Here is a 27500-nt window from a genome sequence, read left to right on the forward strand (position 1 = left end):
GTCGATATAACGTGGTTCGTCTCCCACAATAAGCTGTAGGTCCCGTTGTTAAATAACCAATTGGTTCCTTGCCACGTAAATAAAAATCTAATCCCTCAGGCCAGCCCTAGGAGAGCTGTTAATCAGCTCAGTGGTGTAGTTAAACTAAGGTATACTAATTTCATTTGATTATGGGGCTCATGATCACACACACACACACACACACACAAGGAAGTCTTTCGTTAGAAAATAAAGCTTATAAAATAAAAACCAGATTGCCAAATCCAGCCTTCATTCTTTCGAGCTATTTTCGGATCATCTGAATATCCATTAGTGGAGACATCACAAAAGCGGACGAAATACGAGAGCAGACTGACAGGTGGGTTGGCGGGTTGGGTCTCTGGGTAGGGGAAAGGGGTGGATAGAAAGAGGGGGTTGGGTGCGGAGACCCCTTTTGCATATTTTTTTCTGCATGGAAAATATTTTGGGAACTGGGCCTCGGCTTGTCCCAAAGTTTCATTTTTTCCTTTTCGAGGAAATCTGTCGGGCGAGCGGCAGACTCGAGTGGTAGGTCCGTGACAGCCTCGGTCGATAGCTCAACAACAAAGCGGCGGCAGCAGCAGCAGCGTCTTCTGCGTGCAATAATTTCAACCCTGTGTGTGTGTGTGTGTATGTGTGTGTGTTGCCCAAGGCTTGTTTGGGTGGTGGGCAGAGAGACTAGACACCATCGTCTTTCTCTCCCCCTCTCCTGACACACTGCTTGCTTGCTTGCGTGTCACATGCTCGTTTGGCCTTTGGGACGTTCCTGAGATATTAAGTACAAGGGGTACCTACCACGGCTGCCTTTAACCCAACGAGGGGAAACTGGGGTTTGGGTGTGAGTTATCCACATCAGGTTTGTTTACTGTAGCAGTTTTTTTTTTCGCTTATTTCCATGTCAGGAGGTTTATGGTAAGAGATTTAAAAAAAGAAAATTTTCCTAATTTTTTATTATTTCACCATAGATCATTTTACGTCGAGGTTTATGTTGAATAAATTTTTTTTAACTTTTTATTTTTATATTTTTGTGTTTATTGTTATTTCTTCATGGATCATTTTTCGTTGTGGTTTATGTTGAAGCAGCTTTTTTGGTTTTATTTTTATTTCTTCATGGATTATTTCCCGTCGAGTTTCATGTTGAAGCAGTTTTCTTAATTATTTTTATTGTTACTTCATCATGGATCTTTTCCCCATTGAGGGTCATATTGAAGCATTTTTTTTCTTTTTATTTTTGTTCCATTCTGGATAATTTCCATTAATGATTCCGTCGTAAAGGATGATTTTCAAACTTCGCTCACTTTTGGGGAACAAGAAAAGTAATGAGAAGAGGCCTCTGACCCGTCGAATGCAGACACATGACATTTGACTTCAAACGTTTACTCTTTAAACTTAGCTCAGTTTTAAGGAAACTTCGCTCAATTTTTAGGAAACCTCGCCCAATTTTAAGGAAACTAAAAGACTAATTTTAAGGAAACTAAGCCCAATTTTAAGGAAACTAAAACTAATTTTAGGGAAACTAAGCCCAACTTTAAGGAAACTAAGACCAATTTTAAAAAAAAAAAAAGGGAAGTTTTAAGAACCCAATTTAAAGGGAACAAGCCCAACCTTTTAAGGAAACAAGAAAAACTGAGACTAATTTTAGGGAAATTAAGACCAATTTTAAGGGAACTAAGCCCAATTTTAAGGAAACTAAGGCCAATTTTAAGGAAACTAAGCCTAATTTTAAAGGAAAATTTTAAGGAAAACCAATGGTAAGGAAAAACTTAAGGGAACAATTTTAAGGAAAAGGAAAACAATAAGCCACCCCGGGTAAGGAAACTTTTAAGGAAACAATTTTAAGGAAACTTAAGAAACAATTCCCTTTTAAGGAACTAAGGAACCAATTTTAGGAAACAACCTAAGACCAATTTTAAAAGGGAAAACAAGGAACCAATAAAGGAAACGAGGAAACCAATTTTAAGGAAACTAAGACCAATTTTAAGGAAACTAAGACCAATTTTAAGGGAACTAAGACCAATTTTAAGGAAACTAAGACCAATTTTAAGGAAACTAAGGCCAATTTTAAGGAAACTAAGACCAAATGGGTTAAAGGAAAACAACTTTTAAGGGAACAATTTTAAGGGAAACTAAGCCAATTTTTAAGGAACTTTAAGGGCAAATTTTAAGGGGAAATTTCTAAGCCAATTTTAAGGAACTAAGATTTCCAATTTTGGTTTTAAAGGAAAAACTAAGACCAATTTTAAGGAAATTAAGCCAAGGCTAAGAAACCCTTTAAGAAAACCAATTTTTAAGGAAACCAAGAACCAATTTTCAAGAACTAAGGACCAATTTTAAGGAAAACTAAGACCAATTTTAAGGAAACTAAGACCAATTTTAAGGGAACTAAGACCAATTTTAAGGAAACTAAGACCAATTTTAAGGGAACTAAGACCAATTTTAAGGAAACTAAGACCAATTTTAAGGGAACCCAAGGGAACCAAGTTTTAAGGGGAAAACAAGACCAATTTTAAGGGAAAACGAAGGAACCAATTTTAAGAATAAGACAATTTTTAAGGAACAAACCGGAAAAAGACCAATTTTAAGCAACTAAGACCAATTTTTAAGGAAACTAAGGACCAATTTTAAGGGAAACCTTTAAGGAAACCAATTTTAAGGGAAATAACCGGAAACCAATTTTAAGGGAAACTTAAGGGAAAACCAATTTTAAGGAACTAAGACAATTTTAAGGAAACTAAGACCAATGGTTTAAGAAACAGCCCAATTTTAAGGAAACTAAGAAACAATTTTAATGACCTTTTAAGGGGAACCAATTTTAAGGGAAACAAGCCCAACTAAGACCAATTTTAAGGGAAAACTAAGGACCAATTTTGGGTTAAGGAAACCTTTAAGGGAACCAATTTTAAGGGCAACTTTTAAGGCCCAATTTTCATTTTAAGGAAACTCAAGCCCAATTTTAAGGAAAACTAAGGAAACAATTTTAAGGAAAAAAACTAAGAAACTTTTAATTTTAACCACCACCCAAGGAAACTAAGAAACCCAATTTTAAGGGAACTAAGACCCCAATTTTAGGAAACAACCACTAAGAGGGCCAACGTTTTTAAGGAAACAACCTAAGACCAATTTTAAGGAAACTAAGACCAATTTTAATTTAAGGGAAACATAAGAACCCAATTTTAAGGAAAAACTAAGAACCAATTTAAGGAAACTAAGACCAATTTTAAGGGAACTAAGACCAATTTTATTGGAAACTCCAAGGGAACCCAAATTTTAAGTTTTGGAAACTAGAACCAATTTTAAGGGAAACTAAGACCGCCCTTTTAAGGAAAAACTAAGACCAATTTTAAGGAAACTAAGACCAAATTTTAAGGGAACACCTTTTAAGCCCAAATTTTAAGGCAAACTAAACCCAATTTTTAAGGGAAACTAAGAACGCCCAATTTTTAAGGGAAAACCTACCCAATTTTAAGGAAACTAAGACCAATTTTAAGGGAAACTAAGGAACCAATTTTAAGGAAAACCTTTTTAAGGAAACAAATTTTAAGGGAACTAAGCCCAAGTTTAAGGGAAACTAAGACCAATTTTTAAGGGAACTAATAGACCAATTTTTTAGGGAAACTAAGGACCAATTTTAAGGGAAACTAAGCCCAAATTTTAAGGGAATAACCTTTAAGAGCCAATTTTAAGGAAACTAAAGCCTAATTTCTAAAGGAACTAGACCAATTTTAAGGAAACTAAGACCAATTTTAAGGAAACTTAAGCCAAGTTTTAAGGAAACTAAGACCAATTTTAAGGAAACTAAGACCAATTTTAAGGAACTAAGACCAATTTTAAGGAAACTAAGACCAATTTTAAGGGAACTAAGACCAATTTTAAGGAAACTAAGACCAATTTTAAGGAAACTAAGACCAATTTTAAGGAAACTAAGACCAATTTTAAGGAAAAACAAGACCAATTTAAGGGAACTAAGAACCAATTTTAAGGAAACTAAGACCCAATTTTAAGGAAACTAAGACAATGTTAAGGGAAACTTAGGACCAATTTAAGGAAACTAAGACCTAAGTTTAAGGGAAACTAAGGACAATTTAAGGAACTAAGACCAATTTTAAGGAGGAAAACTAAGACCAATTTTAAGGGGAACCTAAGGACCAAAGTTTAAGGAAACTAAGACCAATTTTAAGGGAATAAGACCAATTTAAGAAACTAAGACCAATTTTTTTTTAAGGAAACTCGAAGGACAATGTAAGGGAACTAAGACCAATTTTAAGGAAACTAAGACCAATTTTAAGGAAACTAAGCCCAATTTTAAGGAAACTAAGCCCAATTTTAAGGAAACTAAGCCAAATTTTAAGGAACTAAAGACAATTTTAAGGAACACTAAGACCAATTTAAGGAACTAAGGACAATTTTAAGGAAAACTTTAAGCCAAGTTGTTAAGGAAACTAAGACCAATTTTAAGGGAACTAAGACCAATTTTAAGGAAACTAAGACCAATTTTAAGGAAACTAAGACCAATTTTAAGGGAACTAAGACCAATTTTAAGGAAACTAAGACCAATTTTAAGGGAACTAAGACCAATGTAAGGAACTAAGACAATTTTAAGGAAATATGATCAATTTTCAAGGAAACTAAGACCAATTTTAAGGAAACTAAGACCAATTTTAAGGGAAATAAGACCAATTTTAAGGAAACTAAGACAATTCTTAAGGAAACTAAGGGGGGGAAAAAAAAAAAAAAACCCCCCCCCAATTTTAAGAAACTAAGCCCAATTTTTAAGGAAAACTAAGCCCATTTTAAGGAAACTAAGACCAATTTTAAGGAATAAGACCAATTTAAGGAAACACTAAGCCAATTTTAACGGAAAACTAAGCCCAATTTTAAGGGAATTTAAGCCCAATTTTAAGGGGAAACTAAGCCAATTTTAGGAAACTAAGACCAATTTTAAGGAAAACTAAAAGACCAATTTTAGGGAAACTTAAGACCCAATTTAAGGGAACTAAGCCCAAATTTTAAGGGAACTAAGGCCCCAATTTTAAGGAAACTTAAGCCAATTTTAAGGAAATAAGCCCAAATTATAAAGGAAACTAAGGCCAATTTTAAGGAAACTAAGCCCAATTTTAAGGAAACTAAGACCAATTTTAAGGAAACTAAGACCAATTTTAAGGAAACTAAGACCAATTTTAAGGAAACTAAGACCAATTTTAAGAAAAACTAGACAATTTTTTGAAGAAACTAAGACCCAATTTTAAGAAACTAAGACCAATTTTAAGGAAACTACGACAATTTTAAGGGAACTAAGACAATTTAAGGAAACTAAGCCAATTTTTAAGGAAACTAAGCCAAGTTAAAGGAAAACTAAGACCAATTTTAAGGAAAACTAAGACCCAATGTTTAAGGAAAAACTAAGACCAATTTTAAGGAAACTAAGACCAATTTTAAGGAAACTAAGACCAATTTTAAGGAAACTAAGCCAAATTTTAAGGAAACTAAGACCAATTTTAAGGAAACTAAGACCAATTTTAAGGAAACTAAGACTCCCCCCCCCCCCAATTTTAAGGAAACTAAGACCAATTTTAAGGAAACTAAGACCAATTTTAAGGAATAAGCCCAATTTTAAGGAAACTAAGACCAATTTTAAGGGAACTAAGACCAATTTTAAGGAAACTAAGACCAATTTTAAGGAAACTAAGACCAATTTTAAAGGGAGACTTTAAGGAAAACCAATTTAAAAGGAACTAAACTTTTAAGAAAGACTCAAGCCCAAGAAGCCGCAATTTTAAGGAAACATAACAGCCCGCAATTTTAAAAGGGGAATTGAAGAGAAACCTCCAATTTTAATAATTTTTAAGGAAACTAAGACCTCAATTTTGTTAAAAAAAAAGGAAAGTGTGAAACTAAAGAGCCAACCGCCCCCGCCAAATTTTAAGGGTGAAAACTAATCCGGCCCCCCAAATGCCAACCAAATTTTAACTTTTATAAGGAAACTAAGAAAAACCGAATTTTAACCGGGAAAGACTAACGCGACCTCAACGTTTTAAGGAAATTCACAATTTTAAAAAAGACCAAAACATTTTGCAAGGAACAACAATTTTAAAAGGAAACCTAAGATTTTAACTAAGGACGCAACTAACAATTTTAATAAAAAAATAAAAAGAGAAAACCAAGTTTTGAATAAAACTAAGCCCAAAAATTTTTAAGGTAAAAGTGTCGGAAAAAGGGGGGAATGAAGCCCGAATTTTTTTAAAAAAGGCAAGGGTAAAAGCCCATTTTAAAAAAAAAAAAACCAAAAAAAAATTTTAAAATAAAAAAAAAAAAAAATGGAAAATAAAAAAAAAAAAAAAAAAAAATAAAAAAAAAGAGAAACCTAATAAGCCCCAATTTAATTTTTAAAAGGGAAACTAACGAAACCTCAATTGCCCCAACTTTTAAGGAGAAAAACTAAGCCCAATCTTAAGGAAACTAAGACCAATTTTAAGGGAAAAACTTAAGACCAATTTTAAGGGAAACGGGTAAGACCAATTTTGGTTTTAAGGACCTTTGGGAAGCCCAAGTCCCTTTTAAGGAAACTAAGAACCCAACCCAAATTTTAAGGGGAAACTAAGACCAAAATTTTAAGGAAAAAACTAAGACCCAATTTTGGAAGGGAACGAAAGACCAATTTTAAGAAAACCTTTAAGGGCCCAATTTTAAGGAAATAAGACCAAATTTTCGGAAAACCTTTTAAGGACCAATTTTAAGGAAACTAAGACCAATTTAAAGGGGAACTAAGACCAATAAGGGGAAAATAAGACCAATTTTAGGGAATAAAGCCCAACTTTTAATTTTGGAAAACTAAGGGACCAATTTTAGAAAACTAAAGGCCCAATTTTAAGGAAAACTAAGCCCAATTTTAAGGGAACTAAGGAAACCAATTTTAAGGAAACTAAGACCCAATTGTAAGGAAACCCTTTTAAGCCCAATTTTAATAAGGAAAAACTAAGCCCAATTTTAAGGGGAAACTAAGACCAATTTTTAAAGGAAAATAAGGAAAAACAATTTTAAGGAAACCTAAGACCAATTTTAAGGAAAAAACTAAGCCCAATTTTAATTAAGGAAAAATTTAAGGAAAAACCAATTTTAAGGAAACTAAGACCCAATTTTAAGGAAACTAAGAACCAATTTTAAGGAAAGGTAAGATTTCAATTTTTAAGGAAAAAACTAAGCCCAATTTTAAGGAAAACTAAGCCCCAAATTTTTAAGGAAAACCTTTTAAATGACCAATTTTAAGGAGGACTAAGACCCAATTTTAAGGAAAAAACTAAGCCCCCAAACAAACTTTTAAGGGAAGAAACTAAGCCAAAAAATTTTTAAGGACTAAGCCCAAGGGTTTTAAGGAAACTAAGAAAAACCAATTTTAAGGGAAACTAAGAACCAAATTAATAAGATTTTTAAGGGCCAATTTTTTGGTTAAGGAAACTAAGACCAATTTTGCTTTTTTAAAGGGAAACTAAGGACCAATTTTAAAGGGAAACTAAGAACCAAGTTTTTAAGGAAACTAGACCAATTTTTAAGGAAACTAAGACCAATTTTAAGAAATAGCCCAAAGGTTTTAAGGAAACTAAGAACCAATTTTAAGGGAAATAAGCCCCCCCCCAAATTTTAAGACCTAAGGACCAATTTTCAAGAAAACTAAGGGAACCAATTTTTTAAGGGAAAAACTAAGACCAATTTTCAAGGGAAACTAAGAACCAATTTTAAGGAAAACTAAGAAAACCAATGTTAAGGAAAAACTAAGACCAATTTTTGGTTAAGGAAACAAAAACTAAGCCCAAATTTTCAATTTTAAGGAAACTAAGAACCAATTTTAAGGGGAAACAAGACCAATTTTAAGGAAACTAAGAAACCAATGTTTTAAGGGAAACTAAGCCCAAATTTTAAGGGAAAACTAAGACCAAATTTTAAGGAAAACTAAGCCCCAATTTTGGGTTAAGGGAAACCTTAAGGCCCAATTTTTAAGGGGAACTAAGACCAATTTTGGGTAAAAGGAAAAACTAAGAACCAAATTTTAAGGAAAACTTAAGCCAATTTTTAAGGAAACTAAAGCCCAATTTTTCCTTGAAAAAACCTTTTAAGGAACCAATTTAAGGGAAACTTTTAAGGGAAACCCCAATTTTTTAAGGAAACTAAGACCAATTTTAAGGAAAACTAAGCCCCAATTTTTAAGGAAACTAAGGACCAATTTTTAAGGGAAACTAAGGCCCAATTTTTAAGGAAAACTAAGACCAATTTTAAGGGAACCCCTTTTAAAGGAATCCAATTTTCGGAAAAAACTAAGCCCAAATTTTTTAAGGAAACTAAGCCCAATTTTAAGGGAAACTAAGGACCAATGGTTTAAGAAACCCTTTTCAAACCCGGAAACCAATTTTAAGGAAAAACTAAGCCCAATTTTAAGGAAACTAAAGCCCAAATTTTTAAGGAAAACTAAGGCCCAATTTTTAAGGAAACTATTTTTTAAGGCCCAACCAAATTTTAATTTGAAACTAAGCCCAATTTTAAGGGAAATAAGCCAAATTTGGTAAGGAAACTTTTAAGGAACCCAAATTTCAAGGCCCGGAAACTAAAGACCAATTTTAAGGAAACTCCAAAGAACAATGTTTTAAGGAAAAACTAAGAACCAATTTTAAGGGAAAACTAAGGCCCAAATTGTTTTAAGGAAAACTAAAGCCCAAATTTGTTTGGGTTTAAGGAAACTAAGCCCAAATTTTAGGGAAATAAAGCCAAATTTTAAAGGAAAAAATAAGGACCAATTGTTCCAAGGGAACTAAGGACCAATTTTAAGGGAAAAAAACTAAGCCCTTTTCCCTCCCCCAATTTTTCAAAGGGAAAACTAATCAACCAAAATTTTAAGGGAAACTAAGGAACTTTTCATGGTTTTAAGGAAACTAAGACCAATTTTAAGGGCACTAAGCCCAATCATAAGGAAACTTAAGCCCAATTTTAAGGAAACTAAGCCCAATTTTAAGGAAGCTTAAGCCCAATTTTAAGGAAATTAAGCCTAATTTTAAGGAAACTTCTCCCAATTCTAAGGAAACTTCACCCAATTTTAAGGAAACTTCGCCCAATTTTAAAGAATTTGTAAAGTAATTAGAAAAAACCCTTTGTAAATAAGAATGATCAAAACACTGCGATAAAAAAAGCCTCTTAAACTTATTTTTAGGAGAGAAATTACGACGGATAGGAAGATTACCTATGCATGGAATTCCGGGAAGGCTCGTTGACTCGAAAAATGTTTCAGAGAGAGAGAGAGAGAGAGAGAGAGAGAGAGAGAGAGAGAGAGAGTAGCTAAACATGAGGGAAAGGGAAATCAAGGGCTATGAAATATGGACTCTGTACGTGTGGGTCCCCCCCACCCTCCTCCCGTTGTGGTTATGAATTGAAGATAAAAAGGAGGAGGCGCTTCAGAAAGGAAGGTTTATCTATCTCATTTTTACCATTTATCAAGAAAAAAAAGAAGGGGTTTTGGGAGATGGGGTGGAACGGGGGCGGGGGAAAGTATATTGAACACTGGTGCATTCGTCCACTCATGAGACTTTATTATTATTGGGAAAATGCAAATGAGAATACATTTATAAATATGTCCCAACATTCCTGTCAGTATACTCTGATTTCCCTTCAGTATGGCCCGCAAAAGCTTTTTGAAATCTTATAACTAATAACATAAAGTATACTTAATGGCCCGTAGATATGCATATTCAAAAGTGTAAAGGATATATGGTTTGAATGTCCGTCCTTTAACACTGCGAAATTTTATTATTTAGAAATAAGAAATTTATGCTTAAGTATGAAAATATCAGCACTTTGGTTTATATAGTACTTGTTTGGTTTAATTATTGAAGAGAAATATGCAAGGAAATTATTGAAGGGAGAAACCAGTGTTTACCCGAAAAGGCTTGTGCAGTGTGCATATTATGATATTCTTGATCGAGGACTGTAAGGAAAAATTAGGAAGTTGATAATGTTCGGAAAAGACAGTAAGAAAGCAAAGAAAGACCCAAGTTAAAATGAAAGCAGGAGAATGTGTGAGGTAGATGTGAATAGCGACCGTAATCAATGCTGGTGCTGACTGATATTCTCGCGAGGTTCCTTTTAATAGCTTAAGGAACCTGAGACTTGTATGATTTTATTACTCCATATTAATCCCTGAATCATAGACTTACTGATGTGGATATTAATCCATAAATCATAGACTTTCTGATGTGGATATTAATCCATAAATCATAGACTTTCTGATGTGTATATTAATCCATAAATCATAGACTTTCTGATGTGGATATTGATCCATAAATCATAAACTTTCTGATGTGAATATTAATCCTAAATCATACACTTTCTGATGTGGATATTAATCCATAAATAATAGACTTTCTGACGTATTGTAAAGAAACGGCGAAAAACAAATTGCTAAAAAGGACATGTTTAGCCTTGCATCGAAAACCTGACGCTATTTTACACCCTGTAGCGGCTACGACTCATAGTTTCGTGTACAACTACGTATAGATTCATGAGTGTTCGTGTGCTCTGTAGAACTTATAACGTAGAACAAGTAAAAAGGAAAGATTGAACGAGAAAATATTCACAATGCAAGAGAAAGTTGGCATCGCGTGAGTCCCGTGATTATTATAGGTTCCTATGCATTTCATGACCCTTTGTGTCTGAAGCCTTCTGCTTGGCACTCGTCTCTGTTTTTATTGCGCTTTCTGTCTGCCGGTCATAATTCGTCTTTTGGATCAATAGCTTCAGTACACGTATGAAACTATACAGGTATAGTTTCATACGCATATAGTTTATTCATGTTCATTCATACGTGGTATGGTTTTTCTAAAGATATACACACATATAAGTGTGTATGTAGGTTTGAATATTTATGCACAGACGCACGTCTATACTTTTTCTAAAGATATGTAAAGATATGTGTATGTAGACTTGAAATTTGTGTACATTAATACGTGTATACTTCTTCTGAAGTTATATATATACATATATGTGTGTATGTAGGCTAGAATATTTATGTACAGACATAGTACATGTATAGTTTTTCTAAAGGTATAAAGAAAAGTGCATGTAAGCCTTAAATTTGTGTACATTAATACGTGTCTACTTCTTCTAAAGGTGTATATATATATATATATATATATATATATATATATATATATATAATATATGTATATTTATATTATAATACATTATATACAATATATATCTATATCTTATCTATATATATATATATATATATACTTAATATATATATATTATATATTATATATCCGTGTGTGTGTGTGTTTGTGTGTGTGGACTTTCAAGTTGTGTAGGTCACAAGAAGCGTTAAACTTAATTTTCTGTCTCCACTCAGAGGAAAGATATTTGGCCTAATTATCTTATCTAATCTTTGTTACTCACTCTATTTAACATCGTCGTTGACGCCGTGAATGACCTCATACATATCATGCTTAGCTTTCTTTTCGTTGTCCCTTAACCAATCAGTAAGGAATTTGGAATCGAAGAAATTCAGGAATTTGACCTGTTCCAATCCATCTCGTTTCAGAATTCCAATTATCACTCCTTTTAACGAAGTGAGAATCAGGATTTTAGTCGCTGTAATTTTATCTGGGGGTTTGTTAGAGAATAAATGGTGGGAATTTTGGTTCGTCATGTTTTTGCAAAGTTTTTCTAGTATTTTTGGTAATGATTTGTGATTTTGTAAAGAACAAGATTATTTTTCGAGTTTATGTCAAATTTATTTCGTAGTTTTTTTTAATGTATGTCGTTTTTTTTTTTTTTTTTTTTTTTTTTTTTTTTTTAGAATTTATGTCGTATTTTTAAAACATTTGGCATATTCATTTCTAATTTATGTCATATTTTTTTCCCTCTATGTCCCTCAATTTTTTATTTGTGTCGTATTTTTTAAAGGACTTTTCCGTATTTATTTTTAATTTAGGAGGTCGTAAATTTTTATTTATGTCGTATTTTTAAAAGAATTTTCGTATTTATTTTTAATTTAGGTTTTTTTTTATCTATGTCATAAATTTTTATTTGTGTCGTATTTTTAAAGGAGTTTCCGTATTTATTTTTAATTTAGGTCGTATTTTTTATTTATGTCGTATTTTTAAAAGAATTGTCGATATTTATTTTTAATTTAGGTAATATTTTATTTATGTCTTATTTTTTATTTATGTTGTATTTATTTTAATTTAAGTCGTATTTTTTTTATTTATTTTGTATTTATTTCCAATTTATGTTGTATTGATTTATACGGTAATTTTTAACATTGTATTTTCAAGTCCTATTTTTTTAAATTAATGTATTTCTTGAAAGTCATATCGCATTTTTTCAATTTGTCGTATTTCTTTAAATTTATGTCGTATTTTTTGCACGATTTTCTAGATGTATAAAGATTCATAACAGATTATTTATTTATTGTTTCTGCTAGGTCCTGTCTACTTTTTGTCTATCTTTTATATTCTGCTCCGAGCATTATTCCGCGTTACTAATTTCATCCAGAATAACTACGGAATAGTTTTTCTTTGTCGCTAACTTAGACCCTTGAACCGACGCGTCGTACAAATGAATGTCAAGGTCAGATCGATAACAGAAAGCTGCCTCACGGGCTTCAAAGTCAGGTGGGGCGGGGACGCGGCCGGAACGCCAATGGTACACATTATTCCTGTTTATTTATGTACGCATTTGTTTGGGCAGAGGTATATCTCTTTTTTTTAATCGTTTGTGTTAGTGGTGTTGAGTGGTTTAGAGAATAAATTATATATACTTACATTCTCTTTGTCTCACTCTCTGTATGTATATATATATATATATATATATATATACATATATACATATACGAATATATATAAATATAGTATATATATATATAGTATAACGTATACGTATATTATAATATTATATATAGTATATATATATATTATATATCATACATATGAATGTCTATTACTGTAATGCAACAGTATAATACGAAGATAAAGGGCCCATAAAACACTAACTGAACGTTACAACCATATATTTCGAGCACTTCCTTCTTATGCTCCTGATCACTGGTAGGGTCACCGATAGAAACTTACTGCCACACCTACATATGCTTTTATATATATACTCTTGTAAGACATCATATGTCCATTTTTTACAAGTGATCACGAACACAGAAGGAAGTGCCTGAAATATATGGTTGCAACGTTCAAATAGTGTTTTATGCGCCTTTTGTGTGCATATGTAATATATATATATATATTATAATATATATATGTGTGTGTGTGTGTGAGCATATATATATTATATATATAACTACTATACTATATATATAATATATATAATTTATATATATATATACATTATATATATATTAATTATATTAATTATATTATACATATACATTAATTATATATAACTATATATATTTAAATATTCAATTTTTTAATTACAAATTACTTAAAACAGTACCAATAGACGTATGATTTAATCTTTTCTTCTGTAACTACCCTTAATTTTGCTCTCTATTCATTGTTATTAATCCTTCATCCCTAAGACTTTAACTTATTACCATGAGAAACAGTAAAAAAAAAAGTGATTCTTTAAATTTATGAAAATTTTTGGTTTTTGCCCGACCGAATTTCAGGGAAGGTTACCTTAAAGGAGAAACGTTGCCCAAACGCGCATCAACAATCCCCACTTGCCCAGGTTCCCGTTTATTTGGGGAATAACGGAGGGTGATGGCAGGGGCCAGGAGGGTTCATCTATCTATTTCCTCTCTCCAAACTTCCTGGACCTTCCCTGCGCTTCCTAAAGTGGGTCGTTCCTTTGAATGTGTCATCTCTGGTCCCTTCAGTTTTTTTTTTTTTTAAGGGGTCGGTTTGGCTAGATATTACATTGCATTTTTAAGTATTTTATTTTACTTTTTTGTAGTTTTTTCTTATCAAGGCCCGGCTTAACCAAACAGTCCATTGCGTTTATTTGTATTTTCTTCATGAAGGAGACGATTTTGCTAAAAATTCTAGTAGCTTTTTTTTTTTTAAGGAAGGCGACGATTTGGTTAAACATTTCATAGGTGTTTTTTGGTAGATTTTTTTTTTTTTTTTTTTTTTTTTTTTTTTTGTAGAAAGGAGACGATATGGTTAAGCATTCCATTGCATTTTTATTTTTTTTATTTTTTTTATTACGGGGACGATTTAGTTAATCGTTCCATTGCATTTTTATTTTAGTTTTTGTAATTCTTTTAAGGGGACGATTTAGTTAATCGTTCCATTGCATTTTTATTTTAGTTTTTGTAATTCTTTTAAGGGGACGATTTAGTTAAACGTCCCATTGCTCCTGTAAAATTGTTTTTATTTATTTATTTGTTTATTTTTTGATTGAGAGAACATTTTCGTTAAACATTCCTTTGCTCCTGCGAAGAGCTTATTTATTTGTTTTTTAAGGGAACGTTTCGACTAAATATTCCATTGGCTTTGTAGAGATTTTTTTAAATGGGGCGCTTTGGTTAAACATTCCATTGCACCTGCAAATTATTTTTTCAAAGGGATTATCTGGCTAAACATTCCTCTGCTCATGTAAATTATTTTTTTGTTTTTTTGTTGTTGTAAAATGTTTTCTTTCAAGGGGACTTCGTAGCTATTGCCCCTGTAACGAGTTTTAAAGAAATTTTAAGGGAACCTTTGGCTAAGTATTTTTTTTTTTTTTTTTGCTGAACATTCCATTGTTTCTTCAGAGAGTTTATTCCATAAACATTTGTTCAGCTGTTTCCAATCTTGAGTTAGCTCCAGGCTGAACGATTTATTGATTTATCGATTTGTCACTCCGGCGTCTCCTTTTCTTCTGTTTTGAAAGGTATTTGCTTTAGAGAATATTCAAACATGTTTTTTATGACTGTCTGCATATTTCAGTAATAATATTTTCAAGGTAATATATACATATATATGTATATATATATATATATATTATAATATATATATATATATAATATATGTGTGTGTGTGTGTGTGTGTGTGTGTGTGTTGTTGTATGTTCGGTATATATATATATATATATATATATATATATATATATATATATATATATATATATATATTTTATATATATATATATATATATATATATATATATATATACAATATACATACATACATACATCCATACATATACTATATACGTACATGACTGCTATTCATGCGTGACTACTTTAATGTGTTTCACTGAGGCATTGACAAAAAAGTACCGCATTAATTACGCTAGAAATATAAAAATAGTTACGATGATGATAAATCCCCACCGTAATAATTATATAGCTTATAAAACTCCTCCATAAGATAATTATGAAATGTCTGCTTAGCCATGCATGAACAGTTAAGATTAGAAAAAAGCCGTGATTTCTAATTAAGATGCGTCGACCGCACGAAATGAAGATGTAGAATTCGGCGCTGCTTTTATTCAAATTATTTATAGAAAAAAATAAAAATAAAAAACTTCGGTTATGATCACATTTTATTATTAATTCATAAATGAAATATTTGTATACACTATATATATATATCATATGGTGTGTGTGATTGCGTGTGTATTTATAATGTATAGGTCTCTTCTCTCTCTCTCTCTACTTTTTCTATCTACATGCGTATATATCATATATGTGTTGGGGGTGGTGATTGCGTGTGTATTTATAATTATAGCTCTCTCTCTCTCTCTCTCTATGCGTATATATTATATATATATATATAGTATATATATATCTATATATAATATATATATATTATATATATATGTGTGTGTGTGTGCTGTGTGTGCTGTGGTGTGATGTGTGTGTGAGTTCTGTTTGGGTTAATTATAATAATAAAACAATAATAAATAATAAATAAATTAATAATAATACCTTGAAGCAAAATTAGAATATCATCACCTACTCTTCATTTTCCTAACTCCAAATCCTACAAGAATACTTACAACTCTCAGCTCCCTTAAAAAAAAAAGAAGCAAAGTTGTGATACGGGAGATGGAAGCCGTTTCACTTCATATATGAAAATGGACCGGCAATAATAGACTTTCACCCTCGTCCTTATCATTAATTCTCGGTTATTCTCCTTCCTCGGGCAGCCGAGTGTGACGTCACGCTTGTGCTGCTGTTCCCTTCCCCTTACCACCTCCCTGATTTCCCCCAACACTCTCTCTCTCTCTCTCTTACTTCTCCTCCCTTTTCTCCCTAAATTCGCATTTTATTTCATATTTGCGTTAATAGAAAGCATGAGTGATGAGAAACGTCATCTGCAAAGGGGAAATAGAGGGAGAGAGAGAGAGAGAGAGAGAGAAAGAGGAAAATAAGGCATTGAATCACAGGGAGCGGATTGGTTTCGAAAGGCTAGTGAGGTTTCCTGAGAATGTATTAATGGTTCTCCAAAATTTATTCATTTTCCTTCAAAATTTATCACTGTTTTTCTCAATTTTATTAATGTTTCCCCAAAATTTATTACAATTTTTCCTGTATTTATTAATGCTTCTCCAAAATTTATTAATGTTTCATCAAAATTTATTAATTTTTCCCCAAAATTGTTTAATATTTCTCCAAAATGTATTAACGCTTCTCCAAAATTTATTAATTTTTCTCCAAAATTGTTTAATATTTCTCCAGAATTTATAAATGCTTCTCCAAAATTTAGTAACGTTTCTTCAAAATTGATTAACGCCTATCCGAAATTTATTAATATTTCTCCAAAATTTACTAATGTTTCTCCATAGTTTAATGTTTCTCCAAAATTTATTAATGCTTCTCCAAAATTTACCAAAGTTTCTCCAAAATTGTTTAATATTTCTCCAAAATTTATAAATGCTTCTCCAAATTTAGTAACGTTTCTCCAAAATTGATTAATGTTTTTCCAAATTCAGATATTTTTTCATGAATTTTTTTTTATGAGCTAGGTAACTACATTTCGGGGAAAAATAACTAAGTTTTATTTTTGCTATATTTTGCTGATCTCAGATTGAAGTTGTTTTAGTTTAAAAAGAAAAAAGAATTAATATGCTATTGCATGTTACAGAGATTATATTGTTTTTTTATATATTGCAATACTTTCAATTGGAAATTTAAATCGGTTTCAAATAAAATTAACCCTGTTGCACACATTAAGTTGAGTTAAGTATGTATAACCAGACCGCTGAGCTGATTAACAGCTCTCCTAGGGGGCTGCCCCGAAGGTTTAGATATTTTTACGTGGCTAGGAACCAATTGGTCACCTAGCAACGGGACCTACAGCTTATTGTGGGATCCGAACAACAGTATATCGCGAAATAAATTTCTATCACCAGAAATAATAAATTCCCCTGAATCCGCGTTGGCCGAGCAGAGAATCGAACTTCGGACCACCGGATTGGCAGCCGAGCGCGAAAACCACTCATCCAACGATGAACTTTATTGCACACATTCAATAAAACAGATTCAGGATGGCCAAGGGAGTCAATTACTATTAGAAAATAAATTGTCTTGATTTCAAGAGATTGATGTGTCAAATTCTGGCAACTGAAATTCCATTTAGGTCATATTACCTCATTGCAGAAAAATTGTTGAATCTTCCGGATGGCTTCATGATTCAAATTATGATTTTAGAATTGTCATAATTTCATGAGACTTGGTGTCGGGAAGTGTCGGTTTTAATGTTGAAAGTCCGTCAAAGTAACGACCAAGACGGCTCTCGGAAAGTTGTCTAAACCTGAGACTGGTTAAGACGACTTGAATCTCAGCAAGAAATTGTAACGCAGATGAGTGTTACGCAATTTTTTCCCCTTGAAACAGAGAGAGAGAGAGAGAGAGAGAGAGAGAGAGAGAGAATAACATTAGTGATGAGGACTAGTTTCCACAAATGGAAAAACAGAGAGGAGAGAGAGAGGAGGAGAGAGAGAGAGAGAGAGAGAGAGAGAGAGAGAGAGAGAGAGAAAGAGAGAGAGAGTAACATAAGTGATGCAATTTCATGAAAAATGCCAATTTTGTGAAAACATTATAAATATCATGAAAAAATTAAATATTGTGAAAACATTAAAAATATCATGATAAATACTAATTTTGTGAAGGCATTAAAAATATCATGAAAGATGTTTAATTTTGAGAAAACATTAAAAATATCACGAAGAAAATTTTATTTTGTGAAAGCATTAAAAATATCATGAAAAATATTTTTATGAATAAATAAAATATTTCATAAAAAATATCTCTTGGTGAATATAGATACAATCACATTAGAATATTCATGAAAAAAATTAATTTTGGTGAAAAAAAATACCATCATATTAAAAATTTTATGAAGAAATATTTTATCCTTGGGAAAACAGCTAAGCTACAATCACATTAAGATTGTTAAAAGCAAAAATAATTTCACTGAAAAGATACAGCCACAATAAATTTTTCACGAAAATAAATGAATTTTGGTTAAAACGGATACAATCCCATTAAAATTCTTATTAAAAATTAATTTTGGTTGAAAGAGATACAATCACATTAGCAGTTTCATTAAAAAAAAAAAGAATTTTAGAGACATCCTGGATGCAAAGAGGAAGACAGAGAGTATACCACATTCAAGAAATTTTTTTCCAGTCCTACAGATATTTAAATAAGCACAGTTTTTTCCCCCATTATTCATTTCCCCGTCATGTAAGCTCTGGAACTCAATTCATAATCTGTGCTCCCATACATGAGGATTATAATTATTATTATTATTATTATTATTATTATTATTATTATTATTATTATTATTATTATTAACTACGGTAAGTAGGCGTTTCCATAAGTATTGAATACTATTATTATTATAAATTCACGAACATATATCATAACTCCATCTTGTACAGATCATCACGTTCTTTGTACGCGAATTAAACAATGAGAAATGAAAATGGCATGAAAGTCACGTTGGTACACGAAAGAAACTTCGGTACCGTGTACCAGTGTACAATTCATCTTTCTTTAGACACATAGTGTTCTTTCAATGAATTTCCAAGCCTCGTGTACTGCTCTTAATTACAATGAAGAAATACGGGAAGATCTTTGTATATATATATATATATATATATATATATATATATATATATATTATATATATATATATATTTATATATATATATATATATATAATCTATATATTATATATATTATTATATATATATGTATATATATGGTATTTATTTTATATATATATGTATATGTGTGTATATATATATATATATATATATATATATATATATATATATATATATATATATATATATACATATACGTATACATATATATCAACATAAAATTTAGTATTGCAGTATCCAGAAGTTTGTAATTGTTTGTGACAGTTTCAACCGATGATTAAGACCTTACAGAAAACTCCAGTGTAAAACTGGCGACTTATTCTTTCAGAGAGAGAGAGAGAGAGAGAGAGAGAGAGGAGAGTAGAGAGACATAAGTGACAATAGTACAAAGTTACTTTGTTCTTACAGAAGCAAATATACTGAGGCAGAGAGAGAGAGAGAGAGAGAGAGAGAGAATAACATTAGTAATGAGGACTAGTTTCCACAAAAGGAAAAACACTACGAGAGAGAGAGAGAGAGAGAGAGAGAGAGAGAGAGAGAGAACATAAGTGATGCAATAGTTCTTACAAAAATAAATACAGTGAGGCAGAGAGAAAGAAATAAATCCTCTCTCTCTCTCTCCAAGCCAGCAGGTTAGCTTTGAAAGCCATCATTTGGGCGCAGGGAGATTCCAGGGGTATATATAAATACATACTGCTCTCCAAAGGCAAAAAAGTAGGCGAGTAGGTTTGGAGAAGCGTAGTAATCCTCTTTGCCGTGTATTCCTCCGAGATGCCTTTTGGGTTAAAACTCGGGCTTCCTCTCCTGAGTAGGCTTGTGTGAAAGCTCACGTGAGTGTGACTTTGCGTCTCACTTTTACAGTATAGTAGGCTTGGCGGACGGACAGACGCCCGTCCGTCCATTAATCTGTGTTGTGGGGCACTATGTACACGTGATACTATCTCTCTCTCTCTGCCCCTGTTATTTTCTTCATCCCTATTACGAATTATGCAATGCGCTGACGCTATTCAACTACAGTAAATTATGTAGAATTATTTAGAATTGTTTAGAACCATCTGATGTCTGTCATCCATGTTTTTTTAATTTTATGGTTTCTAAAACATTTTGGTATGCCTGTATAAGTTGGTTTTATTTTTTAGTTGGGATTGCGCATGAACTTCTAAAATTCAGTGTATAACTTTTTTACTTTTTTTTATGTTGATTAAGCATGTACTTACTTATAGTGAAATAACAGTGCACAAATAGATTGCAGCTGTTACACTGATGATTTGATTTTTCAGTCCCTGTGGAGGTAGCATGATTCGAAACCTTTGCTTTTCATAGACACTATGTAAATAAAACAGCCTTGACAACGGTTGAGGTCAAAATAGCTGAAACTGAAATTTTCAGTGCTGTCTTTGATTTAATTTATCATGGGGCAGTCAAATTCTACAGGATATGATTGTTTAAAAAATAAATTTTATTTTAGACTTCAGGGTATTCAAAAGAATTTTGCTTTGCAGTTTAGAAGTTAGAGCAAGATATCTTCAAAGATTCTTCCTCCAGTAAGCATGAGGAGAAAATTGTTGTCGATCTTTTTCAAAGCAGCCCGACTAGAGAGACCTGCAGTATCTGGCGTTCAATTCAAGTGATCTTTGACCTTTGCTGTTTCCGTCTGCATAAATGACCTTCAGAGGAAGATGGTACACACAGTATGCAGGTGAACCAGCCTATCTTGCAGTGATGCAACCTCCCCTGAGGCAGAGTGAATTAGTTGCTGGTCCCCACAGAGGTCTGAAGCTTATCATTATCAATGATGCAATCAGTGAGAAGTGAGGGGGGGGGGGGGGGGGAGGGGGGGGGGGGTGTCAATTAGCTGATCCTAATACAAATTTGAAATAACTGGACCACTGTTCTTTGTGTTGCCTCAATCTCCAATGGTATTTTTATACTAAAACATATATCGCGCCTAATATGTGTCTGTATTATATACACTGTATAAATTACACACACACACACACACACACACACACACACACACACACATATATATATATATATATATATAATATATATATATATATATATATATATATATATATATATATATATGTATATACTAATATTTATTGCCTGAATATTTTATATCTTATCTAGATGTCTTTAGAGGCCATGAAGTTTACGTATATAGTCCATACTCACGCACACACATCCACTTAAACACACACACACAACAGGGAGCAGCTAGTTAAAGTCTACGCAGTTTTACCTCCACGTTTCAGTACCTCCATTACAGTTTACGGGCATAATTCACACCGTCTCTCACATTATGAGGAGATTTACAGGCCCATAGGGTCCGTGGCCGGAAACGGAAAGACTAGAATGGGGTGGCGTCTTTTCTGCTTTGTTTTCTGTTAATAATAAAGCCATTCCCTTGATTACGTTAGATATAAAGACAAGATAGTCTCTTTATCATGATATGATATGAAGACTGATATTCTCTTGATTACGATAGATATAAATACAAGATATTCTCTTGATTATGATGAATATAAAGACATGATATTCTCTTTATTATGATGGATATAAAGACAAGATATTCTTTGTTTATGATGGATATAAAGACAAGATATTCTCTTGATTATGATAGATATAAAGACAAGATATTGTCTTGATTATAATAGATATAAAGATAAGACATTCTCTTGATAATGATAGATATAAAGGAAAGATATTCTCATGATCATGATGGATATAAAGACAAGATATTCTCTTGATTATGATTTATATAATGACAAGATATTCTCTTGATTATGAAAGATATAAAGAAAACATATTCTCATGATTATGATGGATATAAAGACAAGATAGTCTCTTGATTATGAGAGGTATAAAGAAATGATATTCTCATGATTATGATGGATATAAAGACAATATATTCTCTTCACTATGATAGATATAAAGACAAGATATTCTCTTCATTATGATAGATATGAAGACACGACTCTAAACCACTAATTAGGTGAACCTATGGTTATTTTTTATAATTTTAGCCACTTCATTTTTTCCCTGACTATTCGGTTATGTTAACTCGCTTTGATTAGTTGTGTATGTGTGTTTTATAGGGGGAAAGGGAGAAAGGGTTCATGTGTTATCATTTTTTAAAGAACAGGGGCCATTAGGAAAGGGATGGCTTTGATATAAAACTCCGTCCTATGATGTAATTCAGCGCTGAAAGGGAAATTGAGAATGAAAAGGTTTTAAAAGGTCTGAGGAGAGTAAGATGGAAGGAAGGGAATATGAACGGAAATACAGAAATCCCTTAAAAGTTCGAGTCGTTTTCATCATGCAAACCAGTTCTAAACGTAGCAGAATTGTGGCTACCGCTCTGTCTCTTGAAGTGTTACGTAAAAATCTCGAGGGTCAGTATCGGTGTCAAAGGTACTGTAACAAAATCCTTTTGTGGTCAGCGAGGTCCGATTGACGTTTCGTGTTGTAGTAGGATATTTTGTTTGCTTTAATGCTCATGATTTTATTTAATTGTTTTGCCTTTGCAGGAGGTTTTCTCGAAGAGTCATCGTACTGGGTGTTGTTGTTGTTGTTTTTTTTTTTGCAACGCTGTATTTCTTTGTAACTGAGCAGTTTTGGTTCGCTTGTTATGTTAGTGCTTGTTTGTGATTTATGATTGTGCGTGATGGTGAAGACTCTCTCTCTCCGAAGCGATCATGTGCCCGTCTCTTTGCATTATTTCCTAATCCAGAGAGACGATCATTTTTATTTGTGCTTCATCGATGTGCTTTCTCTCTCTCTCATCTCTCATAAGGACGCCGAGAGAGTAACGAGAAGGCATTCAGTTTCATAAATAAAATACACAGCGAATTCGCCTTGTCATGCACCTCAAGTAGATTTAGGCCTTCTGCCCAATAGCAATAAAGGTCATTTTCCAGTCCTCCACTTCACCTCTAAGTAGTGATGTGGGCACAGTTGATTACCGCATAATAGCGTGAAGTTTAGTTATCAAACATTATTTCCTCCCAGGATATACTTACATTTTTCCTGCCTGAATGCTCTTGAGAAAGCTTCAGCTGTCTCTCAATGAAGTTTCATTTTTATATTTTCTTGTTCTAAGGTATATTAGTAGCTACCTATAATAAGCACAGCTTAGATGTAATTAACTCTCATGCAATCTCGATCTTAACTATTGTGACTGAACAGCGTCATACTTACAAACCCAAAGTAAATGTTAAATGGAAATCCGCTATTTTAATTACTAGTTTGCAAATGCACGATGTCATTACATTAACATTTGCTTGCGCGCCTGAATGCAAACGGCGCTTCCATCAGAGCTCCATTGCATTCAAGCACGCACGCACTTGAGCACTTCCATTTTTTGACGGTCGTTCGTGCACGAAACAATGGCTCACTATCGTTTGTTCCAAGCACAAGTTGCGAATTCGTTTCAGCATAAAATACGCGTTTCATATCTGGCAAGCGATTTTTTCCAAGCTTTTTTTTTTTCTTTTAATCACAGGTACGTTGAATTCTTTATTCCTTTAAATACAGAAAATAAGAGGTTGAATTTTAGTAAAAAAAATTTATCCAAGGTCTTAGGAAACCAAATAAACATTGAAAAAAGAGGCAAATAAGTGGCTTTCATTTTTGTCTGAAAGGAAAACAAGACAGCAACGAGTCCCTATTCGTGACAGTCTTAAGTCATCTTGCAAGCAGATGCAAAGGCAAACAAGCAAACAAAGAAACAAATACAGTGAGACAAACTGCGGCACTGCAGATGCCACGGACTCAGACGCTAAGGGTGGTTGGATCAACAGAGTGCCATGCCTTTCTCTCTCTCTCTCTCACTGGCAGTGAAGTTTATATTGCATTTTGGAAGAAGTCCTGCGATATAAATTGCCTCTCTCTCTCTCTCTGTGAAGTACATTTTTCTTTGGAATGAGCGGTGCGTTTGAGGAAGTTTGAACAATTCCCAACTTACGATCGCAATTGGTTACAAGGCTGACAACATACGCGCGTAATTGTTTGTGTATGGAAATCATTGCACTCACGTATTATGCCCTCGTGTATATATATTATATTATATATATATATATATATATATATATATATATATATATATATATTATATATATATATATATATTAAACACATATAAGCCTCACCAGCAACAAGTCTTCCATTCACTTATTAAACATCGTTGACCTGGTCTCCCTCCCGTTGGCTGGGTAAAGAAGAAGATCGTTCATCCTTTTTTGAAATATCACATATCCTCTTCTTACGGTTTTCCCTTTCCACTCTCTTTACAATACATCGTGTCCTCGTGCTATCTCTTCTAGCGTGACTTCTTGCCTTGTATATTTTTAAGTCTGTGCTGAAAAGTAATCCATATGAGTGTTGAATAGGTTGTAGTTTTTTCCATTCATATGCATTTATTCGTTGTTTTTGTGTATGTATGTATACACACACATATATATAAGTATATAAGTATGTATGTATATATGCGCGTATTTTAATTCATTATCCGAACTCCGCTCCCCGCTTAGAAAATTTGGGTCAACACGTCCTCAACAGTCGTTGTCTTGTCGTCGACAAAGCTCTTCATCACTGTCATATTGACACGGGATTTTTGCACAGCTGCTGTTATTCGTTTTTCTCTCCTCTCATTCATCCTTTTATTCATCTCGCCAGGATTATGAACTTATTTTCGAGACGAGCATCACGGATATATATTTCTGGAACCCTTTTCAGACAGGCCTTCTTGTCTTGTTCCATAATCCAGTAGTTTTTGCCGGAATACGAAGGACCGTAGTCATTTACATTTTTATCTTCTTTTTTCATCTTGGTGAAGGCAGTTCGTTTTTTGGCCTCATTTTTCAGTTTCGTTCATTTTTTTTGTATTTAGGAAATAATAATATTCGAAATAATATTATTCTGTCTTTTATGTTCATATAGGGTGTTAATTATTTTTTATTATGAATGACAAAGATAAAACTAGTCTTTTGAAACAAGCCATTTTCAATTTGACCTAGTGCAGTAATGTTTTAATCGAGCGCCAAATCAACTTTACCTGGATCTCTCTCTCTCTCTCTCATAAAAAAATACATCCTCCTCCCGATATTTTATAACCCCCTCTCCTGGCTTAATGTCTCATTTTCGTGGTGTAGTAACATCAGACCTTAGAACTTCACTGCCACCTCAGCAAGCAACATCTTTTGTCAGTGACACATTTCAGGAGAAAATATCCTTTATTATTATTATTATTATTATTATTATTATTATTATTCAGAATATGCACTTATTCATTGCATTCCTAAATCGTTTCTTCGTGTAGAAGTAAAACCAAGACATTATGTGAGGTGTACAGGTTTAACTCCCCCAAAATTACTTGTGCTTTGGAATTCATCCTACCCTTGTTCCCTTAGGAGCTTAAAAGGTCTATTAATTTCTTCGTCTTTTTATTTCTATCGGTGTCTTCGAGCCTTGGCTAGAAATAGGCATAAGGTTGACACCTCTCATTGGCCTTTCCTCTTGAAAAAAAAAAATTGTTAACATTTTTATAGTTTGGGAATGAGGTTCTCCAAAACATTTGTTAAACGTCTTCAGTTATGGTCTACCAATGCCTCCCCATCTTAACTAACACGTTCTGCGATGGCCATAACCCTTGCGACGCCAGGTAATGTAAACAAATCAATCAACCTGCTGTGCTCGTCATTTTTCGTAATGATTTTCATGCGAATGTGTTCGTTTACAATTATTTCTCCTTTTCTCTCTTACATTTTTATCTATTATTTTTGTATCTTCTTTCATTTTGGTACACTTACAGCAGTCGTATTTTATATACACGCTCTCTCTCTCTCTCTCTTACATACAAGCTCACTCACACGCACGCACACACACAGACCAGCTAGTTTTATACTGTTGTTTTAGAATGCGTCTCCACAATTTATTACCCTTTTTCATTAACGCTAATGATACAGTTTAGCAAAAGCTTTTGTGTGTGTGTGTGTTTATTTTTTGTTATTTGGGGGCGGGGTGGAACCGGACCGCACCCCCTTAAACAAAACCAGATCGTCAGTCCTGTCACTTCAGGTATAGAAAGCTTGATGGTTTCATTAGTGGGCTAGAAAACCTTGAGGACAGTTTTCCATCCGAAGAGAATAGCAAGCAGATTTTGAGTTATTTTTAATTACTTCTGAATTGGATTTGATCATTCTACACCAGTTATTTTTCTTACTCGGGTAGGAGGAATGGTGTTTTGATTATACTTCAATTGCTATCGACAAATAGTCTCTATTGCTATACTATTTCAAAAAGAAAATAAGTTACCTTTATTAACCTATTTATGCATTTTAAAAAATGTATTTATTTCAATAACCAGTTAGTTTTGCCAAACAGTCTCTAATGCGACCTTTTTCATGAAAGAAAAAAAAAAAAGGGATTTTCACTTACACGGGGAGTAAGCCTTACAAACTACTTCGTTGTTGTTATTGTTGTTGTGGGGGTAGGAAAGGTTTATGGAAAAGCCTAAAACGGTCTGAAGAAAAAGTGTTTCTCGTCGAGCTAAAGATGCAGGAATTTTATTTTAGGATGAATAGGATATTTATGATTCATTTATTAGAATGAAAATGTAAAGAAAAATAATAAATAATGACCATGTTAAACTAAACAGAACAATTTTTCCTAATCAAAAATAGCGTATTTATTTAAATTTTCGGTGGTGAAACAAAGGACTATTTGACTGTAGGTTTTAGCACGCGCCTTGAGTAAGCTGGAGGTCGGATCACGCCTTGTTGTTATCCTAGTTCATTTGCCTTTAACTTCTTGAAGGACGAGAAGTAAATGTCATTTATCCCCCAGACGTCGATAGTCCCAATGTTATGATCAGTCGAAACAGCCGTTGATCGTTAAATCAATCAGTCAGTCATTATTAACGTGCGTCATTATCGCCGCTACTCAGGTTTCTTGGCCAGTTTTTTTTTTATATTAATTGTTTTTTCCATATATGTTTGCACTTGTGTAGATTGCACTAGATCAGTACGGACGCCATATACCGGAATAAAACACATTTCAACTGATAATCTTTTATCCTGATCACTGGTGATCAGGATTAAACATTGTCAGTCGAAATATGTTTTTTTTTTTCGTGTGAACAATGTTTTGTTGGGCCTTATAAAATATATGTATATATGCGTGTGTGTCAAGGATAAAACATCTGTCACCTCGAAATTCACCCCCTCTAAACTCTTTCGAAAGAAAGGAAGCTAGCATACGAAATCTAATTACATTTGATTCAAGTTTCCCATAAATAATGCGGTTCCTCACAAGTGTTGATCTGTTTTAGGGTGGTGCGTAATAATGGTCACCTGACATGTGCATTTACATCCAGATCTTAT

General features: G+C 32.8%; 1 protein-coding gene across 3 annotated transcripts in view; it reads right to left on the minus strand.

Annotated features, from left to right (window-relative positions):
- LOC135217076 (CAP-Gly domain-containing linker protein 4-like) overlaps positions 1–27500 on the minus strand; it is a 136471-nt gene that overhangs the window by 108073 nt on the left and 898 nt on the right. The gene's annotated exons all lie outside the window — the stretch shown is intronic.

Source organism: Macrobrachium nipponense, chromosome 7 (genome assembly GCF_015104395.2).
Source record: "Macrobrachium nipponense isolate FS-2020 chromosome 7, ASM1510439v2, whole genome shotgun sequence".
Taxonomy (NCBI): domain Eukaryota; kingdom Metazoa; phylum Arthropoda; class Malacostraca; order Decapoda; family Palaemonidae; genus Macrobrachium; species Macrobrachium nipponense.